Source organism: Protopterus annectens, chromosome 8.part0, assembly GCF_019279795.1.
Source record: "Protopterus annectens isolate FY-2018-M chromosome 8.part0, PAN1.0, whole genome shotgun sequence".
In the NCBI taxonomy this organism is placed as follows: Eukaryota; Metazoa; Chordata; order Ceratodontiformes; family Protopteridae; genus Protopterus; species Protopterus annectens.
Window position 1 is genome coordinate 1,439,486,964 of NC_056741.1, and position 25,398 is coordinate 1,439,512,361.

Genomic DNA, 25,398 nt, shown 5'->3' on the forward strand with positions numbered 1-25,398 from the left:
TGATAGACATAACATAACATAAATACTAGCCTTCAAAGCTAAGTGTGGTCCATTATTTAGTGTCATCATTCATGTTTTGAAAATTCTGAAAGAAAATGTCATAGTGTTTCAGAGATACAAGCCTAAGTTTTAGGGTCCAGCGATAAGCTTACATTGCCATTAAATTGCTCATTTTTTTGCCATATAAGTTCAGAAGAAAAAAAATATATAGGCGGTGGCCTGACTAACAAACTCAGCAATCAGGAAACTCAAAACAGTACTACGCTGATATGTCAATCAGAAATAAAAGTAATATTTAGTTTACAAAAGTGACATTTTCTGTAATTTTAAATATTATAGCAAAACACATTTTTGAAAAACATACATATGTTCATAATGCACTATTTTCCCACTTTTCAGAATTAACAGCACATTATATATAACATATTTAAGATTATGCAAGTATCTTTTCCTGAAGACATTAAAAGAAAATTCCAACCGTTATAGACATTTGATACTATGTAGGTATGTTCAAATTTAGGTCAATTTAGATCATTGTGAAGTATGAAAATTTCTAATAAGAGCTTTTATTAGAAATTTTCATACTTCACAATTTTAAAACGTAGTTTTGAACAAAAATGGATCAATTGTTTTAATCTGGGTGATAAACATAAAAGCTGCCAAAAACATAAGCAGTCTTTAGACTTTCAAAGATGTTAACAAATGAAATAACATGTAGTGACCTGTTCATGAATTTATGTGTCATCATGTTGTACACTTCTGAGATACCACGAATGGGCTAGACTTTTGCAGGTCCACTTCTAATTTTGAAATCTCAAAATCCCGAACATCAGAATCCTGATGTCCAGATGTTCAAAGTTTTGAAATCTCGAAGGTAAACAATTCTCTTCACTGCAGTGCAATCTCGGAGTTGGTATATTTCAGTAGCAGGGGGTGTGGGGGGGGGGCAGCAATGTGATGTCTAACTTTTTTTGTTTTAGTTTTGGTTTTGTTTTTTTTTTTGTATTTCGAGATTTCAAAATCTCGAACATCTGAACATCAGGATTCTGATGTTCAAGATTTTGACTTTTCAAAATTACATCGTGGACCCACTTTTGCATTGTAACACATGCAATTTATTAACCTGCAAGGTTAGGAATAGACCTAGACAGGCTCATCAACGATAACAGGGAGATCACAGAAAGCTGTGAAACAGCAGAAAAACTGAATGGACAGTAGGCTTTTTTCTTCCGGAAGGAATACAGGAGAAGGTGCCATACTAATACTGAAGTAGGTCTGAGCGAGAAGTGAAGAGGAAGGACATCAGGACAGAGAAAGAAGAAAGTAGAGATGGAACTAGCTGCTTTCAGGAAAGGTAAGCACACGAACTGATAGGCAACTTCCCAGATGTCTCAGGAGTCTGGCCATTGTGATGCCAGATATACTGACCAAGATCTTCTAAAGATGAGAATGATTTGTGATCTGAGGTGTGGGAGGTCAGTTTTAATATGATGCCATGGGAGAGAAGCACGTAATTTGTAGGAAGACACGGGTGAAGGACAGAGAGAGAGAAGGCCAAGTAGGAGTCGGAATGGGGAGGTATGTGGGAGATTTCTAGGTAAGTGAACACAGAGAGTAGAAAAAGGGAAGACAAGTGGAAAAATGACATGAAAGTTTTAAGGAAAGTAGATGCATCTGGAAAGTACTACATGCTGTGGAGACAGCATAGAAGTGATTAACAAGAGCGGAAGAAAATGAGCAAAGAGTTGCAGGATGGAGTAGACAATGGAAAATAGGAGAGGGCATCAGGAGACTGCAGATGTGAGGAATGGAAATGGAGAGATACAGCACAGATAAACCAGTACTCTGCAGGAAAAATGTGTTACCTGGAGGTGGCGCACAGGAAGTAGAAATATATGCAGGTAGAACGGGGCAGGAAAGGGAACAAAGTCTGGAAGTGATGAAGAAAAAGAGTAGAACATGAGAAAAGATGACTCTGGTAACTGAACGTCAAACATCAAGGGGATCAAAAGTCTTGATAATGAAGGCAGAAGAGATATACTCACATGACGGCACTCTCTGTGCTTAAACTTTATAAAACTGAAGTACACGACCACGATCACACTGAGAATGGTGTAGATCCACATTTGGTGAATGCCAGGCACCACTGACTTATCAGAAGAGACAGCTAAAGGCATAGAGTGCAAGACTGGATAACTACAAGAAAATGTAGGCTGAAGAATTACAAGTTGCCTTTGCAGATGTTTCACATGTGCCATCAACCAGCTCAAGAAGGAGAGCTGGAACCAGTAGGAATAATAACCAGCTGCAGCACTGGATGAGGGACAATGGTTTAGGAGAGGTAGGGGAACTGGGTGAGGTCCAGCACTGAGTCCAAATCTAGATTAGGGATACCTGAGCCTGAAAGACAGTGTCATATTCAAAGTTATGTCAGAAATGTAAACCACTAAGACTATCCTTTTAACTCTTCCAAGCTGAATGATGTCTTCAGGTCTTTCAGTAGTAACATCCTACTGATGACTCTAGGTATCAAATAGTGCTTGTTCATATTTGCATTAATAATTCCAAAACCTTGCTACATACAAAATGGTAAAATATTTCATCTTAAACCTTACATAATGGGGATCACAACTGTATTAATATTTGACCTATGTCTAGTGCAGGTAAAGAGATTTTAATTGCTGTTTATATAATATTTATGTATTTCTATTGTCATGAATTTCATGTTTTGTTAAATATCTCAACAATCATGTAGCACTGACAGAAATGATTAGCCTCACGTAAATTCTCTCCACTGGATGAACAAAATGCTGAAGACAGTATGTGTGTAACTTGAGGGTTTGCTGAGAGATTGTAAATTGTTTACAAAATATTATAAATGTAATACTTACTGTGTTTACTGTGACTTATAAAATTCAGTTTAAGACCTAGAACCTAAAGAATACTACCACTATAAAAATTACTTGTGCTGAAGAGTATGCCATTTATACTTCTTTCTTAACCCCTACGGTTCCAGAGATATGAACATTTGTTTGAAATGTGAGGACATAATTTGATTCTGTCAAAAGGCTTAGGCTCTGCCCATTGGAAGCTACACTGCAAACTTCCAGAGCTCTCCTGGAGGGAATGAGTTGAAATAAGATGGATATAAAACCAAGTTAAGGATCAAACAAGGCCAACTTGGCCATGGATAGGCAGCATTACTCTGCATTTCAAGAGTTAGGGAAAGATGGGTGAGGCTCAAACAACAGTGCAGGAAAGGAGAGTGGAAACTCCAAATGACTCAGGAGCACTGATCAGTCAAAACAGGCTGCAAGGTACAGAAGCACAAGGGTATATACAGTTTATCCATCACAGAAAATGACGGAAGGAATGTGGCCGTGTATGAGGCAGGACATTGAATCAAGGGGTAGATAGAGCAGAGATGATTGCATCTTACAGTAAATGTCCTTGTAGTTAACATAAAAGAAGGATAGGAGATGATAGGAGATTTATAAAGTTTACCAGCTTCTGGATATTATATGGTAGCGGGATGAGACAGTGGAAGTAAAAATAAAGGAGTACAGTAAGAACACCAACAGGGTTACTCTCATGGTGTCCCTGAATCTATGAGAAGCATACCAGCAGACCCTGTGCTCCAAAGTACAGTTAGCATGGGAGAGGGGTTCCCTGAGGAATATAATGGCTTCCACCAGCTGGCATGGAGCTCTATGTGAAAAAACAGAACTGTGGAGTACAGCAGGCCAAGTAGGAAGGGTTCAGAGAAGTTCATGCAGAAGTACTGCAACTCAGAACTAACGATACCATTGAGTGGGTCAAGACTGAGACAGAGCAAAATATAGTGAGGAGTTTCAGGGGTAGAGTATTTTAAATTAAGGACGGGGATTAAAACTTTGTAGGGAACTGAAGGCAAAATGTGGGACTGGATATTTATTTTATGGTTATTTGCATTTGTTAACCTGCGTGGTACACTCATCTCCATGGACCTTTTTCAGGCTCAGTCTGGGAGTGCTGCCTGTTTAAGTGTCTTGCTTATATACATATATTTAGGCAATGGAGGCTGAGGGAATAAAACACTGGACCACAGGACCACCGGAAACAGCTCGGTATCAGCTCCTTAATCCTCTGTGCTAACTATATGCCATGAGAATGCCACCATGGTTACACAGTAATATGAGGTTGGCAGATAACCACAATCAAGCACAAAAAAGTAGCCAACAAGCAGCGGTCATTTGGGATACAGAACAGGCTCATCATAGGGATGTAGACAGAAGAGTACAATTGCCATTGGAGAAAGAAATGGCACATGGTGAAAGAAATTTAACTCAAGGGGTCAAGAAGGGAAAACGTTTTTTTATGGTATTATATGGAAAGCAGCAAATGAAGAAGGGCGAGAGGAAGAGACTCTAGATGGAGAAACGATGGCAGAGAGATCTCAGAGCACAGCAATGAGACATTATGAAAAGATACTTTATCTTGGTCTTCCTGTAGAAAACATTGTGGCAGTCTGAAATGTTGACAAGGTAGCATGAGATGTTGGAGTGCAGAGGACAAACACCAAGACAGAAAGAGAGGAGGTGAAGAAAGAAGTTGCTGCTAAAAGAGAGGAAAAGAGGCAGGATCTAATGAGCTGCCTCCAATCTTTGATAAGAATCGGACCAGCCGCCTGACAGATGGCTTGATCTGCTGAAAGTGATTTACTTACACGGGTTAGTGCAGAAATACTTGAAGACTAGAAGACAGCAAAAAAATGTACCCTTTCAGGGGAGTGGGTAGGAAATATCTAAGGAACTATGACTTGGATAGCATTGCAGCAGTAAAAGGAAAGTCATTGAGAAGATGATGCATATCTGTTGTGTTTATTACGACATACACAATCCAGTTTAAGGCCTAGAATTCAATTAATAAAATCACTCTATCTCCACTTCTGTAGTAACACTTATCAAGCTACAAATATGAGCATTTGTTTGAACTTTCAGGCCACAACATGATTTGCCAAAAGGTTAAGGATGCAACCACCAGAGAGTACAATATAAACTTCCAAAGGTCTAGTGGTGAAAATGACTTAATGGTTCAATAGCAATATATGGTTCAACTATACCACATGCAGTTACCTGAGACAAAGCAAACTCAACATTTTAGTTATGTATTTATTTACTTCAAGTAATCTAGTAGCTGCTACCAAGCTTGTAGCCCTCTATTCATATTACCTCAGAGAAGTTTTGGGGGGATCCCAGAAAAACTTCCCCTGCTGCTATTTGGGATGAAGAAATTGATGAAAAAGTGATATCAGAATTGGGAAAGGAATAAAAGATGAATCAATAAATAATGGAGACATTCACAAGAGTATCCAGATTGCTAAGATGGCACTGCACATTCATAGCTGTCACATAGCATGAAACATACTGGGTTTAAGATGAGACACAAGCTGATGATGCTAAAAGGCAGACATCTGGGAAAAGCGGGAGGGCAACAAAAGGCTGTTTATAACAAACTGCAGATAACATGACACAGGGAGATACAAATATGCATCAAACAAGCAGCAAACAAGGATAGAGTCAGACTGACAAATGGAAATAAGGAAGTGGGAACAGAATAACAAGGGATAACAGGAAGGGTTTAACACAACAAGAACATTTACTGTCAGGGGGGTAATCATACGACTTAAAAAAGTGCAAACCAGAAGTCTTGTGGCTGCAACATGGCAGTGGAGAATCAGTCTGAAATTATGTAGATAATCTGTGTTTTAAGGAAACTCAGAATAAGCATGAGGCGGACGCTACATCTGACAACATGACAAGTAAGGGATTTATTGTATAAGCATGAGGCGGACACTACATCTGACAACATGACAAGTAAGGGATTTATTGTATAAGCATGAGGTGGACGCCACATCTGACAACATGACAAATAAGGGATTTATTGTATAAGCATGAGGCGGACGCTACATCTGACAACATGACAAGTAAGGGATTTATTGTATAAGCATGAAACGGACGCTACATCTGACAACATGACAAGTAAGGGATTTATTGTATAAGCATGAGGCGGACGCCACATCTGACAACATGACAAGTAAGGGATTTATTGTATAAGCATGAGGCGGACGCCACATCTGACAACATGACAAGTAAGGGGTTTATTGTATAAGCATGAGGCGGACGCTACATCTGACAACATGACAAGTAAGGGATTTATTGTATAAGCATGAGGTGGACGCTACATCTGACAACATAACAAGTAAGGGATTTATTGTATAAGCATGAGGCGGACACCACATCTGACAACATGACAAGTAAGGGATTTATTGTATAAGCATGAGGCGGACGCTACATCTGACAACAGGACTAGTAAGGGATTTATTGTATAAGCATGAGGTGGATGCTACATCTGACAACATGACAAGTAAGGGATTTATTGTATAAGCATGAGGCAGATGCTACATCTGACAACATGACAAGTAAGGGATTTATTGTATAAGCATGAGGCGGATGCTACATCTGACAACATGACAAGTAAGGGATTTATTGTATAAGCATGAGGCGGATGCTACATCTGACAACATGACAAGTAAGGGATTTACTGTATAAGCATGAGGCGGATACTACATCTGACAACATGACAAGTAAGGGATTTATTGTATAAGCATGAGGCGGACGCTACATCTGACAACATGACAAGTAAGGGATTTATTGTATAAGCATGAGGCGGATGCTACATCTGACAACATGACAAGTAAGGGATTTATTGTATAAGCATGAGGTGGACGCCACATCTGACAACATGACAAGTAAGGGATTTATTGTATAAGCATGAGGCGGACGCCACATCTGACAACAGGACAAGTAAGGGATTTATTGTATAAGCATGAGGCGGACGCTACATCTGACAACATGACAAGTAAGGGATTTATTGTATAAGCATGAGGCGGACGCTACATCTGACAACATGACAAGTAAGGGATTTATTGTATAAGCATGAGGCGGACGCTACATCTGACAACATGACAAGTAAGGGATTTATTGTATAAGCATGAGGTGGACGCTACATCTGACAACATGACAAGTAAGGGATTTATTGTATAAGCATGAGGCGGACGCTACATCTGACAACATGACAAGTAAGGGATCTATTGTATAAGCATGAGGTGGACGCTACATCTGACAACATGACAAGTAAGGGATTTATTTTATAAGCATGAGGCAGACGCTACATCTGACAACATGACAAGTAAGGGATTTATTGTGTAAGCATGAGGCGGACACTACATCTGACAACATGACAAGTAAGGGATTTATTGTATAAGCGTGAGGTTGACGCTACATCTGACAACATGACAAGTAAGGGATTTATTGTATAAGCATGAGGTGGACGCCACATCTGACAACATGACAAGTAAGGGATTTATTGTATAAGCATGAGGCGGACGCCACATCTGACAACAGGACAAGTAAGGGATTTATTGTATAAGCATGAGGCGGACGCTACATCTGACAACATGACAAGTAAGGGATTTATTGTATAAGCATGAGGCGGACGCTACATCTGACAACATGACAAGTAAGGGATTTATTGTATAAGCATGAGGCGGACGCTACATCTGACAACATGACAAGTAAGGGATTTATTGTATAAGCATGAGGTGGACGCTACATCTGACAACATGACAAGTAAGGGATTTATTGTATAAGCATGAGGCGGACGCTACATCTGACAACAGGACAAGTAAGGGATTTATTGTATAAGCATGAGGCGGACGCTACATCTGACAACATGACAAGTAAGGGATTTATTGTATAAGCATGAGGCGGACGCCACAGCTGACAACATGACAAGTAAGGGATTTATTGTATAAGCATGAGGCGGACGCCACATCTGACAACAGGACAAGTAAGGGATTTATTGTATAAGCATGAGGCGGACGCTACATCTGACAACATGACAAGTAAGGGATTTATTGTATAAGCATGAGGCGGACGCTACATCTGACAACATGACAAGTAAGGGATTTATTGTATAAGCATGAGGCGGACGCTACATCTGACAACATGACAAGTAAGGGATTTATTGTATAAGCATGAGGCGGACGCTACATCTGACAACATGACAAGTAAGGGATTTATTGTATAAGCATGAGGCAGACGCTACATCTGACAACTTGACAAGTATGGGATTTATTGTATAAGCATGAGGCGGACGCTACATCTGACAACATGACAAGTAAGGGATTTATTGTATAAGCATGAGGCGGGCGCTACATCTGACAACATGACAAGTAAGGGATTTATTGTATAAGCATGAGGCGGACGCTACATCTGACAACATGACAAGTAAGGGATTTATTGTATAAGCATGAGGCGGACGCTACATCTGACAACATGACAAGTAAGGGATTTATTGTATAAGCATGAGGCGGACGCTACATCTGACAACATGAGAAGTAAGGGATCTATTGTATAAGCATGAGGTGGACGCTACATCTGACAACATGACAAGTAAGGGATTTATTTTATAAGCATGAGGCAGACGCTACATCTGACAACATGACAAGTAAGGGATTTATTGTGTAAGCATGAGGCGGACACTACATCTGACAACATGACAAGTAAGGGATTTATTGTATAAGCGTGAGGTTGACGCTACATCTGACAACATGACAAGTAAGGGATTTATTGTATAAGCATGAGGCGGATGCTACATCTGACAACATGACAAGTAAGGGATTTATTGTATAAGCATGAGGCAGACGCTACATCTGACAACATGACAAGTAAGGGATTTATTGTATAAGCATGAGGTGGACGCTACATCTGATAACATGACAAGTAAGGGATTTATTGTATCTGAAAACAAAGCTGCCAGTATCACTATGTGAGGAGGAGGCTCTGATATGGAGCAGGTGCTGAGATTGTTTAGACTCAGAAATGTCCTAATAAAGATGGCATACCTCTCAACCTCTTAAATCAGGATATCTGGACAAAGAAATAAATAATCTGGAGTCGAAGGACCAAAAACAAGGACACTTTTTAAATAGTGCCCTTAGAAACTTAGAAAGTTAAGATGATAATATGTTTTGCAGTAGCATGAATTTTCTGAAAGGTATGAAGTGTATAACTCAAATATCTTGACATTATTTTCTGACTTTAATCCTCAATGATTTGCCAAACAACCACAACTTTATGTGAAACAGACAAAAAATATGAGTCCAAAAATCTGGACATTCTCCAAAAATCTGGACAGTTGAGAGTTATGAAGGATATCACATATTCACAGACAAAGAGGACTATGGAAATTCTGTATGATTTTCATCACCCAAAACAAGGTAGAAATATTGGTACCAAGTCCCAGAGCAAAGGATTAAAAAATCATATATGGGAAACGTCAGTGAAGACTGAATGTAAATGTTTATATTTTACTGTAGAAATTAGGGAGGGATAATATGAGAATGTGGAATGAGAGGTGCGGAGCGGAGTAATATTAAAGTCTATGCACAATAGTGTTCAGCATTTGCTGAGCATTCTGTTTGTAGAAGACACACTGAGGTAATTCTTCCTTTATCCAAAGCACATCAGGTGTTGTTTACCTGTGTGACGAATAGGTTCACTTATGTGCACACCATAATAAAGGGCTTGTGAGTAGAATGAGATTTATGGGCATGCTGTGGAAATGTTTTCTGGTAGTGTTGCTTATTGCTTTTGTGGGAAGGTGGAGTGATTTCCCATTTCTGCACATAGGTACAGCATGTCACTTCAGCAGTGACAATCATCTAGTGCCAAGGTTTAAACCAGTGGGTCATTTAAAGAAATAAAAGTGGCAGATCAGTGATGCGTGTGTGCAGAGTATTAATGTAAGAGAACAATGGCAAGATAGTTTAACGCTCTGGAAATACATTTTAATCACCAAGGCTTAGTGCATGAACAGAACACTATCATCATCCTCTGCCATCATACCTCTCAACCTCTTAGAGTAAGAAATCTGGACAAAGCCATAAAAAAGTGGTATAAAATAGGGACAATTTTGAAATATTGCTCTTACAGACTTAGAAAGTTGATAGAATAACAGGTTTTGCATTAGCATGAATTTTCTGAAGGGTATGAAGTCTAAAACTCAAATGTCTGTCATTATTTTCTAACTTCAGTCTTTAATGATTTGCCCACTAATGTGCCAGAAAGCCACAATTTTATGAAAAATGGACCAAAAATATAAGGCAAAAATCTGGACATTCTGTGAAAATCTGTACAGTTGAAAGGTATGTCTGACATCCCCATTGTTTTATCAACATCACATTACTGTGAAAAGCCTCCATTTTCAGTTAATCAAATATGATGTGTCAAAAATATTACATATCACTGCAGTCAAGTCTTGACCTAAGGGCATAAGGACAAAAATGCTGAGATTTTCTTTACAAAACTTTCAATGCTTACCTTGTTTGAACTTCTTTCACAACTGACAGTCTCCAAAGTGGCTATAGAGACATACTACAGTCTTGGTATTAAGCCTAAAATTAAGAAAAATAAATATATTATATTATATTATGGCAAGCAGTTGTAAACCTTGAAATATAGTATGAGTATAGCACACAGGGAAGCAAAACTTAAAGATAATTAAAGATGGTTTGCAAAGAAAGCTCGAGACGAAAACATTAAACCACTGAACTCTGAACTCAAAGGAAAAAAGCTTGAAAATGCTAATTCTATATCCTGCTTTTGGGGGGGGGGGGGCAATTCCCCAGTGCAACTCCTTACTGTTCTGTGAGCAGTACCTAATGCAGTTCCACACTGTTTAGCATTAATAAACATTTTGTGTCATTATTCTGAATACCAAAATCCTTAATTGAAAAGACTTGCTTTCAGTTTAAGTGACCATTTACACTGAGAGCAGGTACTTTGGAATCTGACCTCAGTAGCAAACTTGTTTATAAACAGGCCTTACACCAAACTAAAAACAACAGGTACTGTAGTTCTATTGCTTGATTTGGCTCATTTGTAAGGAAAAGCAGAATAAATATGTGAATCGTCTCCAAAGACATTAAGAACCAGAACAAGAAACTGCAGAAAAGAAGTGTTTCAAGTTTAAATCAAGTCTATTAACATTAAATATTGAATATAAACAACAAATAATTAAATGTAACTAAAAGATACATTGAAATGAACGTTGTCTGCCATAATGAGAAAGTTATTCCTTGATGTCTTGTCTCTTGTGTGCCATATCATTCTAGAACCTTCACTTATGCTAATATAAGCCAATGCAATGCACTTGCCTTTTACATTCTATACCTGCTGTACTATAGTCTGTGGTTTTCTTTTTATACCTCCATAAACAGAAACACATTACTGTATTATGTTTCACCTAACATGTCTTCTGAATGCTTTGTTTCTGTGCACTACTTAAAATGCTTTTTTCCCCAAATCCCACAACACAATGTTCTTCATGTTACAATAATAAAAACACTGCAGTTCAAAAGTAGCAATTGACACACACACAAAAAACTGTTATTAAAATAAATGTTTATTAACAATAAAATAATTAGTTTTATTCATTTTTTTATTTGTTATGTATTCATTTATTTACTTTTTATGCCTGGACACTAACATATTTGCGGGCAGAATGGTAAACTGTCAGCCTTATCATTACAGGTTCATCCTGCTAAGCTTCTTGGTTCTACTGCACCAAGGTTTCTCTAGCTAACCATTTGATAATAGGATAACTGCAATGATTCTGTAGATCCATTTCAGCCATAATCCAGGCAGTAGGTCAGTGATTACATGCAGCCAGATATGAAAGCGGCAAGTCAAACAGCAGCTATGTGAAAGCTGGGAGAAAATCAGAGTATCTAGAAAAATAAAACTGTATGGATAGGGAGAGAAGGAAGGAAGCCCAGCCCCTCAAGATATAAAACATTAACACCTAAAACAGCTGTAAACTTTAAAGGATAGCTATTGAGCACAGCTTTCAGAGGCAGGGAGGCCAACAGAAAACACTGAGTATAACCATTTCTATGCACCAGAGGGATGAAGCCCTGACTGCAGCTCCAGTCAATTGTGTTTGATTTGTATGCCTCAGTGGCATGGGAGGAGCCAGCTAGGGAAGGGTGAGAGTGACCACCTGATGGGGAAGGTGCCACATCTCAGTGCAAGGCTTTCACTTCTTGGAGGACAGGCACCAGCTAATGCCGAGAATAAGAGGGACAATGCTTCTGACTGTCAAGCAGTCCAGATGTCCTCTTGGCAGGTTGTTCATATGAAAGCAAAGATCTGCATCACATTTGGTTGGTTTGGCTGTGGTACTATCTATCCCAGCCACCAGAAGGCAGGAGAAAGTAAAGCATGGAAAAATTCCCAGGAACTGCAGAAGAGAACACAACACAAGGGTTACTCCATAGCTTTTCCATCCTAGTGACACTAGGCCTCACTTCTTTTGGATTGTGACATCTCTGGGGACAAACCTGCAGGTTGAAGAGACAAAAAGGTTTTACTACACAGCATGATGGTCAGACTGCAAATAAAACTGATAAAAATATTAAGCATGTATTGAGAAAGTGATGGTGGAGAGAATGGGGTGACCCAAGACAGAAACCTTGTGAAAGTAAATTGAGGATGTAGGATTTGGTGAGTGAATACAGACTCCAGAGGTTAAAGATGTGACCTTCTATAATGAGAATTGAACATTAATTCAGGAGGAAGGGGTGTTTGTTCATGACTTTGAAAGGCAGGTGTGATAACTTTATACAAACTGGTAGAACACATTGAGAATTCTATTCTTATGGGCCCATGTTATGAAGTCTGAACTGCCACTTTTTGACTTCATCTGAACAAATGATTTCACTGTTGTGTATTTCCTTCCCAAGTTTCCTATCAAACAATCTTCTTTTTCAGATTAAAATAAGCAATAATGCTGCAGTACTTTCAGTAATGTCCAACAGATAAAATTTTACAAATTTGTTATAAAATATTGAATATCTATACAGTTATGATGGATATTTAGTCCTATTAGATTGGGAGATCACATAACTTTTAATTTATTAACTATTTGTTAAAGTAGAAATTACACATTTTACAATATTCATGAATTACAAGCTGTCATTGTGCATCTCAGTATTCCATGTTGATATATATATATATATATATATATATATATATATATATATATATATATATATATATATATATGAACTTTAGTATAGTTATAAATAAATGTTGACCAAATTAGACTCAAAACCTTTCCAACTTTCGGACAATTGTCTTCAGGATCTAGTTCATGAGGTCTGATGTGCCATTATTTAGTTTCATCTCAAAACAAGCAAAAATAATCCTTCCTACCCAAAATCACCTTTTGGGATAATAATGCACAAGAACAGTGCAACTATGAATGAGGTGAGATCACATGGATGCAGTTTTGCAAATTTTGTAAAAATGCTGAATGTTAGTAAATTCACAATGGAACAGTGAACACATTATTGCAGACTTGTAATTGGTACCTTTTTTGGACAAAGCTTTTAGAATATTCATCTCAGAAACATATTTCATAAAGTCTGATTTACTTCTTTATTTAAGTATGCACTTACCAGGTTAAACCACTGATCCATGCAGACTATTTTCAGGTTCAGCCACTAGCGTATAGTTGCAAGTAGATTGACAATGACAAAACGATATATATCACTGATATAATTGAGCAGTTCTATCTTAGGGGGTTATTTCATATTGGCTGACTGAAATGACAATTATACTCTACGTATACAAAGAGACATATCCGCATATCTGATACTACCCTACATATACAAAGAGACATAAACGCCTTTCTGATACTACTTTAGCACAGTGACTGGATGAGGATTTTTATTTATTTTTTTCTTGTTTAGTGTTATAGTGCACTGTTCTACGATTCTGAATATGTTTACAGTTTACTGCATTTCAGCATATTAGTCTTTGGAGCATTGTTGCCTCACAGCAAGAGGTTCTCCCATTCGATTCTCGGCTTGGGTTGGGAGTGCCTTCTGTGTGGAGTCTGCATGTCCTCCCCGTGGTCGACTGGGCGTTCAAAAGACATGCATTGAATGGGTGTGCCTTCATTGAAGCTTGGGCATCAGGCTGGCAACTCGACACCTTAAAAAACAACTGCCAATCATTAGCGGACTGGAGTTCTGCTGTGGCGACCCCTAACTGAGAAAAGCCGAAAGACAAACAACAACAACAGTCTTTGGAGCAGTTTTGTTTTGCCCCAAACATTAACTATCTTCAAGTCCTTCTCACAGCTCCTTCTTAACCCATACATTCCTCCAAAGGCTAAGAGAGAAACCCACAGTCTTTTCTTTCCCTTGTTGGATGAGAGCCCAAAAGATAATTCATTCCCTCTGGAAGCTAAACTCAGGAGTTGGGAGTAGACCATCCTATAGTATAGAGAAGTCTCTAATCCCCCAATGTAACCTCTCCTTGCAGTATCTATGACACTCACAGTAGTTGATTCCTTGGGAGATGCATGCTTGTTTCATGCACACATAGCACTGCCATTAATTTTGGGCACCATGACATCACTCTGGTCCTGAGCTCAGTGTGCCATACCCCTCAGATTCCTGTAGCAACACAAACTGACTTCCTCCAATTAGAATGACTGTGCTGTTGGCAACCACTAACTTTAGCTCTTCCACCATCCCATTTTACTAGGTAAACATGGATTGTCTGGGATGTAGTCAATAGATGTAATCTTTTATGTCACAGACCCAGACCTGTCTGTGAAAATGTTTTGCTGATGAACAATAAAACATTAACGCTGACTAATGAGTTGCAATTAGTGGAACTTCAAAAGCACAGAGAGAATCTACAGTTATGGGGGTGGGGGTGGGGGGGCTGAAGTTTTGACCATCCTGAATGTCATCACTTACAACCAGCCTGTCAACTGATTCTATATGTGCAAAGCCTCTCTTAGTGCTGTTATGTTTTGATCTAAACTTTCACTAGGAGAATTATAGATCTAAATAAGGGCCTAGGAGATTCCTAAAGTTGGGTGATACTTGTTTACAAGTGTAATCTATTACTTGTGTACACAATCAGTGTAAAAACAATTCAATACTATAACAAATATAATGGCAGAATAACTTCAAGATAAAAAACAAATAATTATGCAATATATATTTGCTTTTATTACTAAGTGATCTGTTCCACCTCAACATAACCCCCCCCCCCACACACACACACACACACAGACACACACACACGAGCATGCACACACACACACACACACACACACACACACACACACACACACACACATAATGGTGTTCAGCAGTTACACCTGCCACTCTGTGTATTGGAAAAGCCTTGGCCATGCTGAAATAAGACATTTGTAAAATAAACATTTTTATTTCTGATAAATGCTTTCTTAGATTCTACTGTACAAAATCAAATATTTAATTGTGAACTTACAGTATGTGCTTTGATTTTTTTTTTTTTGATGAACAAAACTGCAATGGGAACAGTTTCCTCATGATTTGTACTTGGGATAGCACATTAAAGTATCCCAACATTTCTTTAAAATCTGATACAAAAGATGTAACCACATGGTACAGAAAAATGTAGTGCTACCATCTGATTCAATTTAGAAACTATTAATAGAGGTACCGTCCAATACTGTTTGGACCTACTTACTTCAGCATGTCTATTATCAAGAAAAATAAGCCACCTGTTTCCTGGAATATAAAACTCAGATAATCTTAGTATAAAGTATTTTTATTTTCAAAAGTTAGAACCTCTGTTGCTCCAGTTGCAATTTCTCACTTGCAAATCCTCAAAAGCTGCTTGTTACAAAGTAACAGGGTAGCTCAAAACTACCTCTCTATCCCTATTCCTGTCTCTCTATCCCTCGCTCTCTCTATCCATCTCTCTCTCTCTCTCTCTCTCTCAATTGTTTTTATACATGACAAATCTGCCTGCACCCGCCAGACCCCCTCAAAGTTATACATACCAAGTTCACAATCATACAACATTGAGGCACATATATAACCATAAAAACAATGAACAGCTGTATTGAGCAACCACTTGTTTTACTCCTACATAAACAAGCAAGTGATTCCAAAGATTTCATATTTTATGAACACATTGCAAAGCCATCCTTCAAAGTTCATGTTGTTCAATTTCCTGCATCCACTATGTAAAAGTGTATAATTGCATTTGTTCTCTGTATTAAAGTATGACACTAACAGCCATTGCATTTAGCACCTATAGTAGTATCTGCCTAAATGCTGTTTTAATTAAAATAATGAAGCACATTTGTCAAATTACTGGGCAACAGAACAAAATAGATCTGTGACATGAGCATAGAAAAATATCTGATTAAGAATCTGATAAATGAAATTTGGCTATAAAACATGGCAATGAAATGTGAGTTTTACAATGGATCTAAGCTTTTAAATTGCATCTTGGTATTTGTCCGGTTGCACAGTTCACACTGCTGCCAGACTGTTCAACAGGATGGGTCTTCATTTAGCAAAAACAGGGACTTGGAAAATATATTCTGGGTTTTATATACGTTGATTATTTGTTTTGATGGAATTTTATGCAACAACACTCAGCAGTCATATAAGATATCAGCACGAATATGAAATGCACTTCAGCTTCCCACTCCATATCCATTTCTAGGTAAATTTACAGAAGGATATGCAATGTCAGAAAGAAAACATTTCTGTACAGTGGGAAATGAAGGATATCAAGAAAACATATTTATTTTGCTAGGCAGAAGTAACCAGCTTCACACAAAATAAAATATCTTTCTGCCAAGACCACATAGTTGCAATGTATGCTGAACATGCTTTCTACTTAGGGGGTGAAAAGGGGAAAAGGTCTTCAGTGTCTCTTACAGCCAAGGTGCCAAAAAACACAAGCTAAGGCTCAAAATGATAGCTTACCAGGGTCTTGGGTTAGCTGAATGTTAACAAAAGAAATGAATGGAAGCTGGGAGATTACACTCTTAAAAACAATCATACAAATTTTAAGCCAGGCAGCAATTTCTCTGACCTCATATCCTGCCCCCTTTTTTTTAAACCAAATGGATTTGTTACTTTTCATATATCTTCTGATTTCATAGAGAGGTTTTTCTTCTATACATTGTGTCTTGTAACACCTATGCTGTACAACTTCCTGCATACATTTTCTATTGTGTTGTGTCACACAATAATACATTTTATACATTTTCTATTGTGTTGTGTCACACAATAATACATTTTTTGATATTTCCCACCTCTGTGTGCAAATGTGATTTTGCATCTCTCTCTGGGGTTGAAGATGGCACTTCTGTTAATATTCCATTACTGAATGTTATGGGAGCCGCAGCTATTTTTAAGCAAAGGGTGATGACAGCTGGCTAAATTCCCTCACTCTCCAACTGAAATCTTCCTGCCCTAGATGATATTGGATGCACTCCTGAGTTTAATACACTTCAGTCCTGTAAGTGTGTCTATTATTGTACTGCTGTCTGCTGCAGGACTACAGAAGCGCTATCTATTACTGGCATGCAAACAGCGAGATGAAAGTAAGAATGTCAGAGAATTTCATCCAGTCTGGACAGACAGCAAGCAAGAGAGAAAGGGGAGACAGACAGCAATGAACCACCAGCTTAAAAAGAGGACAATGAAGGTCATTCTATGAAAGCCTTGCTCACACCTAGTCTTGAAAGTGTACATAATAAAATTTGTACCAGGCCAGAAATGAGTCTGGACATAAATGCGAGGGGAAACTCAATGAAAATATTAGTACATGTACATTGTCAGATATGTTTGAAGAGTATTTCATCAAAAAAGATAAATAATTTTTCAACTCACAACTCTCAGGCAGACACACCGATCTCATGAACTTTAATTATGCCCTGACTTAGGAATGAGGTTCATTCCTGTCAAGGTTTGTGAAAATCAAGAATTTGGAGAAATTAAACTCAGACATAAATGACTCTGTTAATGCAGTCACTTGCCTGATTGTTTAGCTGAGTTAAGAAGAGGACCAGAACAATAGTGGACATACCCAAACAGCATTGTACTCTGAGAAATACTTTTTTTTTCATGTAGCATTGTGTTATATTAGGCACTGAATCTTCAAAGAGGCCAGTGTGCAAATCATAATCACACTGGGGTCAGTGGTATAGAGGGCATCGACCTCGGACTAATTGGAATCAACTTGAATAATTACATGTTATCACAAATACGTCTCAAATACCATCCAGCAGAGACTACTAGTTAGCACAGCATGAAGATCGACCAATGTAAAAAGCTTCCCTCAGACTCAAGATATTCCTTCAACAAATGCATGTGTGTTGGAGGGCTCTACAATGAAACACCACTGTAAATGAGGCCCAAAGGATTACAACTGAAATGTCTACAAAAAAAAAATTTTTTAACAAAACAAACTGTGGTAGAAGTTCAGTCCTGTGCTGCACTGAGGGTAACATTCTGACTGCACCCCTGATCAGTCATGCCTAACTAGCAGTATGGATGTTGGGAGACATCAGACAGGGTAGGATGGGAGTTATTATCTATTGCCAGCTTGGCCATTCTGAGGGAAAGTAGGCAGTCTGTCTCACTGCATTGATGACATCTGTTTAAAAAATTAATAAACTTAACCCCCACCCCCTAAGTCATGCAGCCTAATATATAGTACAGTACCTGTGACAAAGCAAGCTATGAAGTATTGAAACACTGACAACAAGTAAAAAGGATTTCACTGACCTGACAAGAGGTCACACTTTAGACAGAAGTGCTCATATACTTGTGGCAAATCTCTGCATCAGAGAGAAAATAAAATTTGAAAGCTTATGTATAACATGTCCATGACAGTTTAAATGCAAGGACAAACCCATACCTCCGATAATGTGTTGAAGTACTTGTAATGTGCTCCGCAAGGTACTAGATCAACAAGAGGCACAAGTCTTTGGTATAAACAGCACAGAGAAAAGAAAACAAAAACATTTTAAAAATCAGCATGACAAAACAGTATCTTTTGAGAAGACTACACATACTGTAGGTTTTTAAACTAAACAGACACCCATTTGGTTGGTGCTTATTTTTCTATATGAAGATAATTAAAAATAACATTTAAATAAAACATCACAATAAGTATAAGTGTAAGAAAGTAAAATTGGAAGCAAGTATGTGAAATGACTTTATGTAATGGATAAATGCCATTTGATTTGCTGAGCTCTTGTTGTTTCAGCACACCTAACACCAGCTATGGCTTGAGCCAAGTGCTTCATGTAGTACACATACCAAAGTAATTTTCAAGTTCTCTGCATTACAAAAGAATCACTAAATATACCTAAGAAAAGGATGTGCTTAGTATGAGACATACCAACACAATTTAGGAACTATTTGGTTTGAAAAAACAAGAGAACATGAAAACAGACTGTATTAAACTTTGCACCTTCAGTCAACTAGCTGGTCATTAGATTTAACGGAAAGTTCAGGTTAACAAGCAGTTATGGCAAACTAGGCTTTGGTCACATGTGACAGAGATGAAACTTATGGATGAATGGTTAATAAAGAGGAAGACTGTTGTTGGCGGAATGCACTGCTAAGTAAAACCACCGAAATAATGACAGACTGCTAGCCAAGACAGAAACAGAAACAGGGTTGAGTAAGTGAATAAAAAAATGAGACAGAGCTGAGATTGCTGGTATAAACAGAGTATTTAAAGAATCAAGTGAAAAAATGCCAAAGTTGACACTCAAACTATAGCTCTGTTGGTATACTAGTAGTGGTTGCTTGGAGTTGTGCTTTGTAGTTTGGGGTTTGAATCCCACAGCTTGTATTTTGAACCATGGTTTCTTGGAGATGTGATTTTCTATATTTAGCTGTGGGGTTTTGTTTAGTCTAACATTTGGTGCAGAGGATTAACACTATGACTTGATAATGAGCGCCTTCCTGTGATACAAGGTTTAATTCCTTCAATCTTCATTTGTGTGACCATAAGCAAGTCACTTAACCAGACAGTGCTTTAGGGCAACTGGGAATTTGGGAGAGGACTCTAGCCAGCTACAGTGTAAACATATAATCACATCAACCATGTAAATTGTAAGACTACAGGGTAGAGGCAATGAGGGGATCTAAAAAAGTAGCTTTACAGTTTTCTAATAATTACTGAAAATTGATTGAACAAGTGAGGCTCTGAGCATGTTGCTCAATTAGTGACATTTTGCAACTCTGGTCACGACATCTGGTTCAGTTAGTCATGTTCCCAGGCTATTTTTGAGTCATATTAAACAATGAAAGGCTCTATTATTTTGTAATGCTCAAGTAGATGGACTGAAACATAAGAATTCAGTGACCGCTCTGTCCAAGCACTTTGAAGTTGAAGTTGGATTTGACAGCTGGCATGTTCTAATATGATGTAATTATATGCTTATGTAATTCTGCTATTATTGTGAAGCAGTTATCAAGGAATGCAGCTATTTCTCACATCATTTACTGACTTTACTTGCCTTATTATTGAGCACTGTGACGAAAAGTTTGCCAGCTGTAGGTTTCACAGGTTAATACTCTTATAACATTGTTCCTCAGATTTTGCGAGCCTGCTTGGAGGGTCTTTACTTTTCCTGCATTGTGTTTTGTTGAACTCTTCAAACTTTTCTGTTACACCTCTCTACTGTTGTCAGAGGCAGCAGCTGTTAATATGACATTAGTGGGTTCAGGTTGAAATGACAAAGCCAAAATCAGTGATACCGAAAGTTTCAGGAAACAACAATGATGGTAATAATAATAATAATAATAGTAATAATAATAATAATAATAATAATAATTACTTTTACACAGGGATGACAAGAAAACCTGGCATCTGCCCTTAACATGCATTTTAAACACTGGTTCACAAATAGTTGGGATTATACCACAACTATGTGAAAATACTGGGCTATTAGGAATGCACTTTATTAGAGGAAGAGGAATTCCCCATGTCACCAGGTGTAATGCCCTCAGATTTGATTCTGTAACTAAATTGGTTTCAGTGGACATAGCCTCTTACATGGGGGATTTGTTTCTCACAGAAAACTAACATTTAGATTTCATTTCATTTGCACAGATCTTTGATCATATGATTAACAAACTCATGTCCTAGCCCTACTGCTCCAAATGAATTGACACCCTAGTCATTTCTTTGCAAGCATCTTGGTCTTCTTCCTTACCTACAGTCAAGGCAAAAAGTCATATGTTAGAAATATTTCATCTTTTCTATGTAATCTCTACAGTGTCATTACTCTAAATTAGGCAGATATATTCCACACATTAGATTACACCACAGCTTAAAACCTATAACAATCATTTATATTACAATGTATTTTTTAATTTCTTTACAAAACAATTGCAAATGGGTAAGCTAAATTTCAAAAGATTTTTACTATGCAGAAAATAAAATTCACTCAACTCCAAAGAATAGCTAGCCTTTCTTTAGTGACTGTCTCACATGCAGACCCTTTGTACACAAAAATGCATCAAAAGATCACATTTTTTTCGTTTCTTTTTTCTTTTTGATTTGTGATCAAAATGGCCATGAAAACTTTGCTTCTAGGGAGGGGGGTGTTGGCGGGCAAATTACAGTCATATTATATGTATTTTTCAACATCTTCTGTACCCAAATGCAGTGCTCATGTAGTAATAAAATATTATGAATACATTAAGTTAAAATAATTACTATAGCTCTATAAACTATTTAAGCTTTTTGAAAAAAACTACTTTTGAAATACATTCACAAGGCTAAATCTTTATGAATTTTACCACAGTCTATGTGGATTGAAGTCTCATCTGTCATATAATTATGTTTAGCAAACAAATACTGCAGAGATCCATAAAGCAATTTACTCCAAAACAATAATCATGCAATGGAAGACAAATTTATCTTGTAAGTTATCAGGACAGATTAATAGAAAACAATATGTGACTTCAAACTGCTTTAAACTATTAGCTGCATTATGGTAATTTGTGTTATTCTGTCAAATGGAAGAAATCTGAAAATATTTTGATAGTGCATATTTATGTAATAGAAAATCTGAACATTAGCATGGTTCTGTAATATGACCTGAAACTAAATTCTGTTTTCAACAGAAAAAGAAACACAAAACCGATCATTCATATCACATATTAGACATTTATATCATCATTAGAATATTTAAAATATATAAACTGTAATCCAGTTTTTACAAAACAGAACTTTCATACCTCAAACATATCACTGGATATTTATGCCTGTGTCTATCGCCTTGTAATAATGCATTGTATATTTTGACTCTAATGATTGTACACTTTATATAACCAATAGTATTCTATAACTGCTTGTTAACTTTCCCAACTGGAATTAAGGAACTTACAACCAAATTGCTAAGGATAACTGGTTGGGAAACTAACACACACACACACAAACATATATATGCAAGTGTATCTGCACACCCCCCCCAACTTATATATATAAAAACTCTATGGTTGTTGGTTGCACAAATATGAAAGATGTCAGACATCTACCAAAAAAAATGAATTATTAAAGGTAGTTACTTGGAAACTACATTGGCAATTATTTATGGAAAAGAGCAGTCATGCAGTTGAAGTTCAACAAATTGTGCTCAATGAGTTAGAGTTTCATTCTGTTTGCACTTAAGGAACAGTAGATCAGCCCCAACATCAACTTCTAAAAAAACTGGCTTGCAGAAAAATGCAGCTATGCAAATGGCAACGAGCTGTCATTCCAAAAATCAGCATAGTTTGCAACATAATTAGATGAATTAAAACAAAGGAAAAAACAACAAAATCAGAAGTCAATATGTCTGAATTTTTACTCTCTTAAAAACGCTTCATTTAGAGTAAATAAGGGACTACTTGTTAAAATTAATGTTTCCAATAGAGATGCATTCACCATTTGTTATACAACTGTACCGTAATAAGGCTGAAGCATGTTTTTGTTTGGGCAATATGACCTGTTTTCTTGAATGCATTATTGCATTCAAGAGATAGTGTGCTGAAACTTTTTTTAAGGAAACTTTGTGCATCTACCATGATACTTTGATAATTTGAGGTCTGCAGATATTTTGTGCACATTTGTTTGTTTTGTGGTGCTTTTGGCCTACCCTCTTCTAATTATCTTTAGGAGATAACGTGTAGCACATTGTTCACAAAGAAAAATAAAGCAGAACTCATAGAGTTCATTACTTCTGCAAGTTATTTGATCTTTTTAGTTCAGCTCCTGCTGGCCCTAGGATGCCCAAATATGACCCTTTCAAAGTCTAGGATTGTACCTAAAAATAAAGAGCCAAAATAACTTTCCAATTATGCCAGGAGAGAAAATCTACCTTGTTAACATTTCTGTCTTCATCTGTACAAACATGGTGGTAGCCTTATTCTCACTGTCAATTCTGTTTTAATTTTCAAGTGGTTGATCTGACCACTGATTCTGTCACACCTGATTTTCTGACCTCTCCATCCATGATTTGATGCCTTTCAAAGGTCAATCCGTATCACCATTCTCCACCTATGCAGATCTGCATTTCCAAAGGGAATGCTATCATCAATATGGCTAGAATTACTTTTTTTTTTGCCTTAATCCAAACTGCTGCCACCTGTGCAACGCACCAATGACTTCACACTTTTTGGGACACCCAGTTTATCTGGTTGTCTTAGGCTGATTTCTAAATGACTCTCTACTCTAAGCCCCAAGAACGGGAATGATGAAATAGAGGTCCTCCCAAATCTGCCTGAGAGAAAAGGTTGCACTTTTACTTCTTGCCACCCTCACCAACAAACTCTGGTGTCATTCTTTAATTAAGACATCTGACCTACAACAGCCATATGCTGAGTGTTTCTTTATTACCTACAAGATATCTGCCTAAACTTGCTGGTGTCCTCTCTTCTATTGTCCTCTATGTCCAATTTTTCAGGACTGCCTACTCAGACTATGGCATTTCCATCAGGATAGGGAATAGCTATTGAAATTTTGAAGGGAGCAAGTACGCAGTCTGCAGTTACTTTATTATTCTGTACATAATAAACCATTTTCTTTGGAGGTTATCCCTCTGTATGCCATGAAAATCTGTTCCAAAAGACCTCATTTGATTAATGTCAATATTCATAGTTTGTGCGACAAAGTCTCTAAGTCCTGAGTTTGGACTACACTGTACTGACCATTAGAAGAGATGTCCTTGTTTTAGAGATACGATTACTGCTGTCCATACATGACATCTGCGGCAACTGGAGAACCAGCATAGGATGAACAATAAGATGATAGGAATGATTCTTTGCAATATATCTTGTTGAGGTATAGATATTATGGCATCTAAATTATGAAGGCAAAACCCAGTTGACTCAATCTACAACAAACATAAACAACTCTTCCATAGCAACACTATGATGTGGTACATATTTATATTTTTTATTATAGTTTTTTTTTCATTTTTTAAGTGTTCTTCAGAAAGGACAATTAGTGAAAACTAACTCTACTTTTTGCATAAGAACTTAAAAGCATTTTTTGTTCCGATTCCCTTCTAATAAAACAATGTAGAGAGTTGTAGCAGTATGTACATTTAATTACAAACATATCGAGGATACACAGACAGATTCATGGATGTCGTAGAGGACTCATGTTTCTTTTCCTTTTTTTGTTGCTTTTAGAAAGTTTGCTGTATTTATGTATGTGTATGTGTGCATTGATGGTGTGTCGAAGTGAAGAGGCATACAGGCAGGAAGATCCAACACAAATGCCCCAAATATAGGATGCCACACCCCTTTATAGTAAAAGGGAGGGCCACAACCAGAGGGAGGGAGAATGAGAGAGAGACAGAGACAGAGACAGAGAGAGAAATGGTGGCCAGTATTGCAGGAAAGAGATATAGGAAACTTATGGAGAACACAGTCTAAGCTGGAGAGACACTAAGTGGGTCCTGAGAAAAAAAAAAAGGCATCTAGAGCCTCAGGGAAAAGGCAACCAAAAACCATTGGACTCAAGACTTACCAACCATGTGGTGAGTTTGCTTTATGTTGAATGTCTAAGAAAATCAGAAAGGGAATGAACTTACATTGTTAAACTTCACATACAAACCATTCCACGTTAGAAGATTAACTTGACATCCTACAGGATCCCTGAATATCAGAGGAAGATAGACTAAGAGGAAGAAAACAAGATGCTCCAGCTAGGAGTCATTGAACAATCAACTACTGAATGGACTGACTCTGCAGTTTTGCTTCCTAAACCTTAATGAACCATTAGGTTGTCTATGAGTTCAGAAAACGTACTCCATTTCGAAGTCTGATAGTGATCATATGTGCCAATAAGCAGCAGTATTATAAAACCTCAAATGTGGGCTTGGGTGCAGTATTATCTCAGTGACTGTGAGGATAAGAGCATCCAATCTGCTAATGGAATAGCCACTGAATGGGAGTTCTTGGCCATA

At 37.5% G+C, this 25,398-nt stretch overlaps 2 long non-coding RNA genes across 4 annotated transcripts in view; one reads left to right on the forward strand and one right to left on the reverse strand.

Annotated features, from left to right (window-relative positions):
* LOC122809489 overlaps positions 1-25,398 on the reverse strand; it is a 1,088,146-nt gene that overhangs the window by 332,015 nt on the left and 730,733 nt on the right. For both annotated transcript variants that reach the window (XR_006365912.1, XR_006365911.1), the window contains exon 7: positions 10,425-10,498. This is a non-coding gene — a long non-coding RNA (uncharacterized LOC122809489). The remainder of the gene's footprint in view (positions 1-10,424; positions 10,499-25,398) is intronic.
* Positions 1-25,398, forward strand: part of LOC122809490 — a 312,957-nt gene that overhangs the window by 234,836 nt on the left and 52,723 nt on the right. The gene's annotated exons all lie outside the window — the stretch shown is intronic.